At 42.6% G+C, this 11,288-nt stretch overlaps 1 protein-coding gene across 1 annotated transcript in view; it reads right to left on the bottom strand.

The window, feature by feature from the left end:
* SUSD4 (sushi domain containing 4) overlaps positions 1-11,288 on the bottom strand; it is a 106,640-nt gene that overhangs the window by 88,675 nt on the left and 6,677 nt on the right. The window lies entirely within an intron of this gene.

Below are 11,288 nucleotides of genomic sequence, written 5' to 3'. Positions count from 1 at the left end.
CATGTAAGGGAGCAGGGCTCTGTACAGATTTAAACACGGCGTCTGGTCCCACGTTGGCTTAAAGGAAAAAGAGAGAAGTCATCTCACCTTTCATAATTCATTAGAAACGTAAGTTAGACGCTACAATTGATTCAGAAGAGTACATGACACTTTTTTCATTGCCTCTTCTCTATTTCTTTGCCAGAAAGCTCTTATATCTCAGCTTCCTACAAGATTGTTAAATTACTAGTCAGAAGAACAAACCTTTCAAAAGATTTAGAGGTTTTACTTTCTGGATTACATACCATGGTGATTTAATTCTAACATGTGGCGGTGCTGACTAGGGCAATTTCATTCATAAGAATTTATGGGCTATTCAGAATATATCCTGAACGATGATTTTAATTATCTGACAAGTTGTTCTGTGAACAGGATGTTGCGTCCGTGTCCCTCAAGCCCCCTTCCCATCCCAGGCATCCCATCTCTCTGCCTCCTTCAGCAGCCCCTGGCTTGTAGCTGGGGCACAGCCGCAAGCGTCCCAGCCATTGCCGCTGGTGCCATGCAAAACCTGCCATGGGTTCTACGCGTAAAACCAGCATGCACAAAAGAAGAAACAACTGGTTAATTGTCCTGGTAGAGAAAGGCTTTCTTTTCCTGATGCCTTCAGAAGTCTGTTTATTCTCACTGCTATCCAAGCAAAGGCAGGTTTGCCGCAACAGCTTTAGGCACCTGCTGGAAACCAAGATCACAGGTCCTTTGTAATTCATAGGGGTTTACCTTTGACCTCAGTAGTTAAAGGATCGTTATTGAAATCTTTAGGCTCTCTGCTTGCTCCTGTTTGTACTCGCACCGGTTATGTTGATGGTTATACCTCCTATGCCTGATCACAGGTAAGTACACGTACCAGCGTCACAAACAGAAAAGTCCCAGCTGAGAATATACAATTTACAGTTTCACCTTATCTGTGCTCTGCTGTGACTACGAGGTAACAAATTGTAAAGAAAAAGACATGACAACAAAAAAGGGAGTACAGTGGGGCAAAATTCTGTTTTCTCACCCTGGAATCACTCTCTGGAGCTATGCAGCTGAAGTAAGTGGATTTACACTCAAGTAGATTAGAGCAGATTTAGTTCCTAGACTGTCACCTATATCTGCCTCTTATCTCATCATTGTCATGGTTGCGCAATACTGTTTAAAACTGTCGAGGAATGATACCTCCATTTAACACTGCCCACAGATCTGTGATTCCAACTGTACAACAGCGACGTTTTAGCTGCCGATGAATTTGGCCTCTACTTTGGTTCTTTAAGAAAAAAGATGTTCATAGCCCTAGCATTTTCCTAAGCAGCATCCATAGTGCTGCTCACTCACATTAGCACTAATTTCACTTCAACTCTGATCAAGCAACGTCTTGAATGGCTTTAAAGAAGGAGAAATACAAAGTTGCTTCTGATCTTCCCAATAGCAGAGCAAATCAGGAACCTCCTCATAAGTGATTAGAGTTACTCCAATGGAAAACTACCATTAAGCCAACTCCTAAGATGGGAAATAGTAGCTACTTACACACTACTGATGGGAAAGAGGATGATCTCACACACCTGCATGTTTCTTCTAGCCCTCATAGGAAATAGGGCCGGAATGAACCCCAAGAGGTCCTCTGCGACGTTTCTGGATCATTGATTTATGATTCTGTGATTTCCCACAGAAGCTCATACCATTCACTGTGGATGTGAAAAACAGATTATTCCCACCATCTTTGTAGCTGCTCTCTACGTAGTAACTGAAGACTGTTACGATGTCTTACTTCAGTCTTCTCCAGAGTAACATCCCTGGTTCCTTCAGTATTTTCTTATATGTCATTTTTTTCTAGATATTTGATCATTGTCTTTGCCTTCTTCTAAGCTCTCACCAGTCGGTTCAGATCTGTTTGAACTATGGTGTGAGAAGCTGACCACAGAAACTTGAAAGCGAAATACCAGTGTACCCTACTAGGTGTGGCTGCCTTTGTAGGGAGCACAGTCCTAGGCATGTGTCTGGAAGACAGCATCATAGGTCTTCTGATCTAAGCGGCTTGCTTTTCAGCCTCTGCAGTATCTCTGGTCACCTCTGGCAGTTACATTACATATCCACCTGTGATAATCATTCTGGAGTCATCATAAGCTCTTATTTCTTGGTTTTGAGGTGCAGTTTCTGTCAATAATTCTAAAATAGAAGAGTTCCTGCACTCTGAGAAGCTAATCTGTTCCCTGAGACTGTCTCTCTCCTTCTGGCTGAATTCTCTTGGTATTTAGACTGGCCCTGATCTCCACTGGAAAGTTCGCTGCTAGCTTTGTTTATCAGAGACTGCAATAATTAATTTCCTATTACTTTCCTGTGACGATGGATTAACCTATTTAAGGATCTGAGGGAAGACTCCAGCTGTGAAGAGAAAACCAGAACCACAGTGGGCATTGCCATTGCGGGCACCAAGGAAGTCTGAGAGTCTGCTGCCTGCTCAGAGAACCTGTGAGTGGGTGTTTCCATGTAAAGTGCTTCTAAAAACCAAGGCTTCATGCCACGCTCAGTTGCCTAGAACTACAGATTGGAAAGTTAAAGGCTGTGCATAGCCACCAGTAAAATAAAAGTTTCTATGTGTAACAGAAGAAATACTTGACCACTGTACAGTATTTGTAGGAGAAATAATCTGCAATCCCATTCAAACTGCAGAAGGAGGAAATCCATTAAAAACAAATCACGTTATAATGTTTATGCTTATGTCTTGCATAAATGTCTTGCTCTCTATAAAGTTTGACTCTGATGAGAAGGAAAGCTGTGGGAGGAATGATTATGTGCTTATTTTCATAGAAATGATCCACCAGTTTCTGACGAAAACAACACAGAAGTGTGCTTGAAAGATACCAGCTCTGACATCAGCTCGCTACACTCACTTTCTTCTACAAATACCTAAGTCTTGAGATAAATCTGAAAGTGCTTTAATCTCTTAGGAAAATGAACAAACTCAATTGTGGAATGGTAAGTTTGATACTGAAAACTTAACAAGCTACAGAACGGCATCCTTTTGTGGCAATATTTGGGTTTATGTCTTGTCTGGGGTGCAGTCACTGAAGAATCTGATCTATCACAGCAAAGTAGATATGTCCTCCTCTATGAAGCAGTCTGACATGCATTCATTGTGACAGAGAAGCCGGCAAGCTGCCGATTCTCTCTCTTCACTCTCTCCCCACTGTCTAAAACACATAATAGCAAAAAAACCCAACCCAAGCCCCAAAACTAAACAAAACACGGATGTAGTTCTACATTTAACTTAAATAAGGACTTGTTTAAAACCTTACAAGCTGTCATACCTATCAGTGTTAAAAAGTCTAAAGCAGAAAACACATAAAAAAGAAATCATAACTCACATCCAGGCACAAAAGGATGCCGTTATAGATGTGCAGTTCACTAACACTTATTCAAATAACTTCTGAAAACATTGCCCCACATTCTACTGTGAATCCCAGTGCAAAGAGTAAAAAGGTTGCTTCATATATATCTCAACAATCTCATCTGGTTGGGCTTGAAGAGAATAAGGTATTTTCTACATATCTTGGACAGAACATCCAAAATTTAAATCCATACAGGGTCATTAGGCATCTTGGAAAATTTCAAGTTTTTCCCTCTTCATCTTTAATATTTTGTCTACAGTAAATAATTAAGATCTCATCCTTCCTAGTGCTGAGATCTTGGACTTCTCCTAGATAATGCCCTGCAGATTTGCTGGATTGGGAGATAAATCTCCAGCTTCTTGTGGTGTGTATCACTGTTCCCACTGTTATGAGGATACTCACTGTGTAGATGAATGTTTTTCTGTGTTGTAGGAGGGAATCTGAATAGCTCAGTACTCAGACCGTGTATTTCCTTTCAAAATCTGTATGGCTGATTTATATGGCACAGAACAAATCTTTTATATTTAAAGAGAATAAAGAGGGAATGCCACAGTGGTATAGTGAAATGAATTTGTTTTTATAACAGGAATGATGTTTGTTACAACCATTTCAATAGAAAGATAACTGGATGAGCTTGCATGTTATTAAGTCCTTTTCATTGTGGAAAAGCCTAGTGTATCAATTGATAATGTATTTTACTTTGCCTTTATATAATGAGCTTGAGTTTTCTTTAGTTGAATCCCTAAACAGCAGGGGAACTCAGTTCAGCTGAACTGGCCACGCTGAGTCATAACAATCCAAAAGTTGAGCAGGCAGAAATCTAATTATCTCCTGGCCTTCGCCATAGATCAAGTCTCTCTGGGCAAAGGTTGGTGGGTATGTCTAAATGACGGCGGAATTCTTATCCATTCAGATCCTTCTAGCTAGTTACTGCCCTAGAGATCAAGTAATGGTCCCAAATGCCAGTTTTCACACTGCCTTCTGCAATTTCAAAGCAACTAGATGTAATCTGAACAGGTATCCTTTTTACATCATGGCATCGTGCAAATTATGTCTGCTTTATCCAAGAAATTTGCAGCCAAGAGGAATCATGTACTTAAAACTATCAAGTTAGTGTGGCTGCATCTTCAAGGGCCACATGGTTAACATGCAAGGCAAATTACATCAGTGGAGCAGTTCACTGTAAACCAAATACTTCAAAGTGCTCATGACTCCTTGGGGGTGTTCAACACGTGGGATCAGGCTCATTTGCAGAAATCCTCTCTCCCCTCTCTTCTACGTTGATCACCAGACCTGGCATGCAACCCAGCACTTATAGCAAGACAGATGTACTCCCAATGGCTTCCTTGTGGTCTGGACACTTCTATAAGCAAAACCCTAAGAAAAAGAATCACTGACCTTGAGAAACTTCAGACCCTGTGGTTGACGTGTCTGGAAGATGTGGAGTAAGATGCAGCTTTGAATAGAGTCTGGGAATAGAATCAAGTAAAGCACCCTCTGAACTACTCTTTATTATGTTGGCCTACTCAAGAAGATACATGGCTGTTTCTAAAAGTAGGAGTCTTGGGTCACATCACTCAGCCCAGCAGCCTGGATGCTGCCTCTGTCACATGAAAGAGCAGAGTGAAGCACCAGCAGCTATGGAAAATGCCCTGGTGTACTGGGAGAGGTCTGTACAGCACATCTTTGCAGTCCTCGCTTAGGCAGGCGTGAACCCACTCTACTCATGCTCCAAGCTAGCATAGAGACATGGTGTTATGTCTCAGCAGAATTTAATAATACAGACCTATTTCATTAGCACAGGCTTCCAGACAGCTCTGAACACCAGACAAGTTATCTCATACCCACCCACACAAGAACAAGTAGACATACTCTGGCCACATCAAACGTGAGGAAAATGCTAACTCCCTCTGAACAAGGACCTTGAGCCAACCCACTTATTTACCACAGAAACTAATGGCAGTTTCCTGGGCATCTGGGGTTTCTCTAGGAGTCTGACTCAAGAAGTAGCCAAGAACTGCTCTTCACTTGGACATGTAGTGACAAGAGATCATGACAAAATGATATAAACATCTTCAGGAGAGGAGCTGAAGGTGTTGCTTACTAACTTTGTCTGCAAAGTGATTTTGTGCTCATATCCAAGACACACAGGCATACGGATACAGTAGAGTATTAGCAAGATCATCGTTCAAATCTAACGGCTTCATGAAGCTCAGTGCAGAAGAGTAATTTTTGTGACTGAAATTTTAGATGACACGAAATGGAAGGATGTGAGCAAGAAAAGAAAAATACGAGATTAAAAACTTCCTCACGCTTAGCTATCCCCTCAGATTCCTCTCTGTTTAACCTTAATTAGTGGATTATGTTCTCATGGGTGTCCTGGGACAAGTAAGGCTAGAGGACAGATTTGGAGACTCTGATCAATCTACACTGGGGGACCATCCAAGCATCCTGATGTGGTCTGCTGAAGGTCTGACAAGGTGTTAAGATCCTTGAGAGAAAAGCAGATAAACAATATTTCAAATCTGAAGAAGACCACTGAAATCTAATTAGAAAAATGTCCCACCTCAGAAAAAGGTATTTTCCAACACTCCAGCAGTTTTCTAAGATATCTATGATGTCTGGCATAGTACATAGATCGCTATGCCTTGCTTCTAAAGGTCAGTGATCGTTAATAAAAATTTCACTGTACACCCATCTTTTGAAGGATGTCTCCTCAGCTTGCCATCTGGAAGGTTAATAACGGACAGATTTGCAGGCCGTGCTGCAACACTCAGATCCAAAGATGAATTTCAAACACTTCTGATTGCAGCAGCTGTTCGGATCTGCATTTTGGGATGGTTCGCAGAGAAAGGGCCCGTTCTGAAAGTTTGGGTTCAGTCTCAAGGCTTTAACAGGGACTGATTCCAGTGCTAGAGACACTAATGTTGACAACTCTAATGCTGGGCATGTAAATAATAACCAAGGGTAATGGAAAGGATAACAAAGGATTCTCTGTGGCTATATGGGTGGAGAGAGAAACTGAGTCTCCTGGATGGACACCACCCGAGGCTGCTTTGACAAGCAAACAGCTTCAGCCAATATTTGCTACCATCTTTCCTTACATGAAGTTGAGCCTCAGGCTTGGAATTCAGATACAAGTAATAACACAGGCAGGTTACAGCTTCCCTTTTAGCATCAGAGAGAGAAAGATCAGCAAAAGCTTTCTGGACAATGAACTTCTATAGCTTCTCTGTGATTCTTTTGAATGTTTTGGGGGAATTGCTGGTGATACATTCACAGCTATGACACTGGAAATGCATAACCTCTGGGATGGCGTTCATAAGCACGCTTAACCCAAACTCCTTCAATGGCCTCAGCTCTCTCTCTTTTCCAAAGAACATCCCACTTCTTTATATCTTTTAGCATTAAATAACTGGTGTTTGCTTGTGCCTGGCATTTATAGAGGTCTCAGAACCAACAAATCCTGTGCCTTAATATTGGTGTGTGGTTGCATCTCTCTCTTACGACCTCAACTAATTTAACCATTCTTCGCATCCAAGCCATTGCCTAAGAGGCACAGAGGAGCACGATGACATCTAACACAAGGATGCTGTTCATGCTTGGAAAATGATGTTGCATTTTGCACCCTATAACCCATGTAGGGCTATAGTCTTTTACCACACACAGATCACCAGCCACTGAAGGGCAAAGGCGCTTGATCAAGCTAAGCTGTCCTGTGTGCATGGAGTCTTGTTTCCTGGTAACATGTTGCAGCCCATGTAATAGAAAAACAGCATCCAGAACTGTAGGCAGTGTCTGCCAGAGAGGAAAAATTTGCAGCTAGAGAAAAGCCTGTTATTTGGTACCATATTCTGGCACTGCTTAGCATTTTGATATGGTTCTGTTTGGGAAGACATCTCATGATGGAGAATGTCTCACCTTCTCAGTGATGGACAGCAGCTGCTGCACAGGGACGGGAGGTCTTTAGGTGATCAGCTGCACTGGGAATAATTTGAAGAGATGAGAGTTAATTAGTTCAGGGTAAACCAAGAAGGGATCTGACTAGCCAGAGTAGTAAAAACCAGTTACTTCCAGAACATGGCTAAATGGCTTTACAAAGCTAAGAAAAGACAGCATCTGATAGCTTTTCCAACACACAAGCTCCGATCACTAAAATATGACCTCTTGTTGCCCTCCCCCAGAAAATTTAGTTCTGTATGAGGGCAGATTTGGGAGGGGTTTTGCATTTTTTTAAATAAATAATTTCTGCAAGGGCTTGTAAGATACCCAGCTACTCATAAGCAGGCTTTAACATGGAGAAAAACTCATCACCATGAAGCAGGATTTTTTGGAGAACCACTGTTAGAAGCAAACTGATCTTCCTTGCAAAGTCAAGTTGTCCCTTCTTCAAGTGGAGTTTGCTCTCAGGCAACCTGGCCACCCTGGGAACAACGCCAGGTCAGCCTCCCAGCTGGTCCCCTCTTCTCTGACAAGAAGAAACTGTCCTGTATATAACTAAGAACCCGATGATTTCCTTCCCATGAGTTGCACATTAAAATATCTAAGAACTCTGCTTGTAGGATTAGCCCATAGCTGAAACATTAAGAAATGCATTTCTGGACATTCAAACACATTCAATAGCTTGCATAACATTTATATAAAACCAAAAGGATGCTCAAGGCAGGCAAAGCTAAGAATGTGAGCAAGAAGTGGACCATCTGTGGGCTGGTGTGTGTCTGCCTCTGTGGCTGCTAATAGTCAATTCCAGCTGGACCCATCTGCTCCTTTCTTGTAAGCATGCTGTCAATGCAAATTGACAGGAATCCCCGGGATTCGAGCCGCAGAATGTATTCCCTTATGCAACGCTAATTGTTCACAACAGGACAGATATCACAGGAGAGGATGTTTGACTAATTGCATATCAAATTGCACCCAAGCCAAAAACCAGTCGCAGAAGAGGCAGTATGTAATTTCAGATAGGGTGAAAAGGGATCATGTGAATGCATGAACTCAGCCACTTAGGTTCTGCTTAAATTCTCACTGTAAATATTCAGCAGAATTTGCAAGGCCATAAGCCGATGCTCTGCGTGAATGTGAATTGCATCCGTAGCATGTATGGAACTGTGTCTTGTATAATTCATGAGAATAGCCACACGGGGTCATACCAAAGGTTCGTTTAGCTCAGCATCCTGTCTCTGAGTCTGAACAGTGAAAGATGTGTAGGAAAAAAACATAAGAAACGGGATAAGCATAGCATGCTCCTTCCCCTGCTGTACCCTTTATCTACTGGCAGTCACTAGTTCAGGGATTTCTGGAGGCTGTTCCTGCTTCCCAGAGCTTAATGACCCATGAGAGACCTTTCTTTCCTGATTCTGTCTAATTGCTTCTTCAGCCCATTCATACTTGTGATATGCAAAACATCCTGTGGCAAGGAGGTGCACAATTTAATTATGTATTATGTGCCGATGTTCTTCCTTTCATTTATTGTGATTAATAATTTCATGTGTTGCCCACTAATTCCTGTGTTATAAGAACGAGCGAACAGTCTTTCCTTACCCATTTTTGCAATTTTCACTTCCTCCCATAGATTGCTGTATGTTATTTGGAGAAAATTAAACCTTGAACTGACTCATCTCAAATATTAAGGTGACAAGAGATCACATCTATTTGTTAACTTCTAGCCATATCTTTATAGTGGGTCTGTTCTGAATTCCAGGTACAAGATATGGTCTCTCTGTAGTGTTCAGGCTTTGAATACAAATTATGGCATGAACCCTCCTCTAGCATTATTATCCATTGGGCTGCTGGGATTTAGAAACTCTTTGTATCTTGTCTGGTTACTATGGCCATTCGCAAAGTCTGTTATTTCTATGTTTTGTACCTGATCTGTACATATAAGGTTACGCTTTGGGGTGCCTTCAAAGGTATACAGCTTTTCAATGAAAATCTCTCCATGTTCAGACACAGAGGTTTCAGCAGACCCCCAGATGTGAAGACCAAAAAGAACCCCAAAACCTTGGATCTAACAGAAGAACAACCCTGCCCCCCCCTTTCTCCTTATCTTCACATGTGACATTGTGCAAAATGCTGCTATGAAGGTCTCCCTCTGCAACTGCTCCACCCATCATTGGCTTCTCCATCTTATTCAAAGTCTCACATGTATCTAGTCTCATTTTTTTCCATGTACCCATTTCCTAATAATGTACCAGATGCATCCTCCTGATTGCTTGCCAAGGGCAACAGTCATTTTTTCTTTCTCAAGGGAAAGCTGTAGTCATACATCAGTTCTCCACCTTCATGCCAGAGACTCTCTCCCTTGCTTCTTGTTTTCAAAGCCCCTGTCCTGGTTTCAGCTGGGATAGAGTTAATTTCTTCCTAGTAGCTGGTACAGTGCTGTGTTTTGGATTTAGGATGAGAATAATGTTGGTAACACACCGATGTTTTAGTTGTTGCTAAGCAGTGCTTACACTAGCCAAGGACTTTTCAGTTTCTCATGCCCTGCCAGCGAGAAGCTGGGAGGGGGCACAGCCAGGATAGCTGACCCAAACTGGCCAGAGGGATATTCCATACCATATGACATCCTGCTCAGTATATAAACTGGGGGGAGTTGGCTGGGGGCGGTGACTGCTGCTCGGGAACTGGCTGGGCATCCATCGGTGGGTGGCGAGCAACTGCATTGTGCATTACTATAATTTATTTTGTTTATTCTATTATTATTACTATTATTATTATTATCCCTTCCTTTTCTGCCCTATTAAACTGTCTTTATCTCAACACACAAATTTTACTTTTTTTTTTTTTTTTCTGATTCTCTCCCCCATCCCACTATGTGGGACGGATGGGGGAGTGAGTGGACGGCTGTGTGGTGTTTAGCTGCCTGCCAGGTTAAACCACAACACCCCTCATACGAAATGCACAATGGGTACGAAATGACAGAAAATCAGAGCACCTGTATTTTGTATTCACCCAGAACTAGCTTGAGCGGCTGTGCAAAAGCACAAGCCTGGAGTTTTGAGGTCCCCAGCTCTCAGCAACCTCATAGCTCTGTTTCTGTTACATACTTTGTTCCCCTTGCAAGGTCTGAATTTGACTGTAAGTTCTCAAAGGCAGGAAAGGAGTGATATTTACAGTGCTTCACTTCTTACTGCCAGTGTCTGGGACAACTAACAAGTAAGTGCACCCCGACAGTGGTTCGCTTCAAGTGTGCAGCGTTACCGTTCTCGTCAAGGGGAAAGAACCTAGTACAATCCCCAAGACTTTGGGTTTTTTAAGCTCCTTTTTAAAATGACATTTCTGTAGACAACAGAACATTTAGCTGAATCATTCTGTGCAAATTAAATGAAATCTTCCTGTTGCAGCTCTATACAATCAATAGGGGGTGCATCATTTGAGGGGAGTATTTATACCACCCAGCATGGAAGATTGGTTTATAAAATTGCCATGAGTGAGGGGATTCTGAAGAAAAAGCCTGACAATCAGTATGCAAGGATGATGGCCCCAGGGGACAGCAAGCTGGAGGAGACGGTGGCTGCATAAGGATCTTCAGCCCTTCTCGGCCACCGTGCCCGGCCTACGTCTTGCCCTCGCTCTGACCTCAGGGCGCTGCTGCCAGCATACGTCAGGCCTTAGCAGGACCTGCATGTTAGCCAAATCTGAGCAGGAGCTGAGTGAACAGTCGCAGCTCCAGAGGTCCTATAGGGCCTCCACTGTCCTGTGTGACTCTCTGCTGTCGTTTCACTCCTAAGGCACCTCAACTCAGCCCTGATGCCCGCTGGAAAGGATGCTGGGACAAGGGACGATCCCAAACTGCCCCCCGAGGATTCAGCACAGAACAACACCTCCCCACGCCAGAATAGCCTATGGCAGACACAGTCAGAAGAGAGAAAAGATCCTTTTATTGTG

Source organism: Pygoscelis adeliae, unplaced genomic scaffold (genome assembly GCF_000699105.1).
Source record: "Pygoscelis adeliae isolate BGI_AS28 unplaced genomic scaffold, ASM69910v1 Scaffold1, whole genome shotgun sequence".
Taxonomy (NCBI): Eukaryota; Metazoa; Chordata; class Aves; order Sphenisciformes; family Spheniscidae; genus Pygoscelis; species Pygoscelis adeliae.
This window is presented reverse-complemented; position numbering and strand designations above follow the sequence as displayed.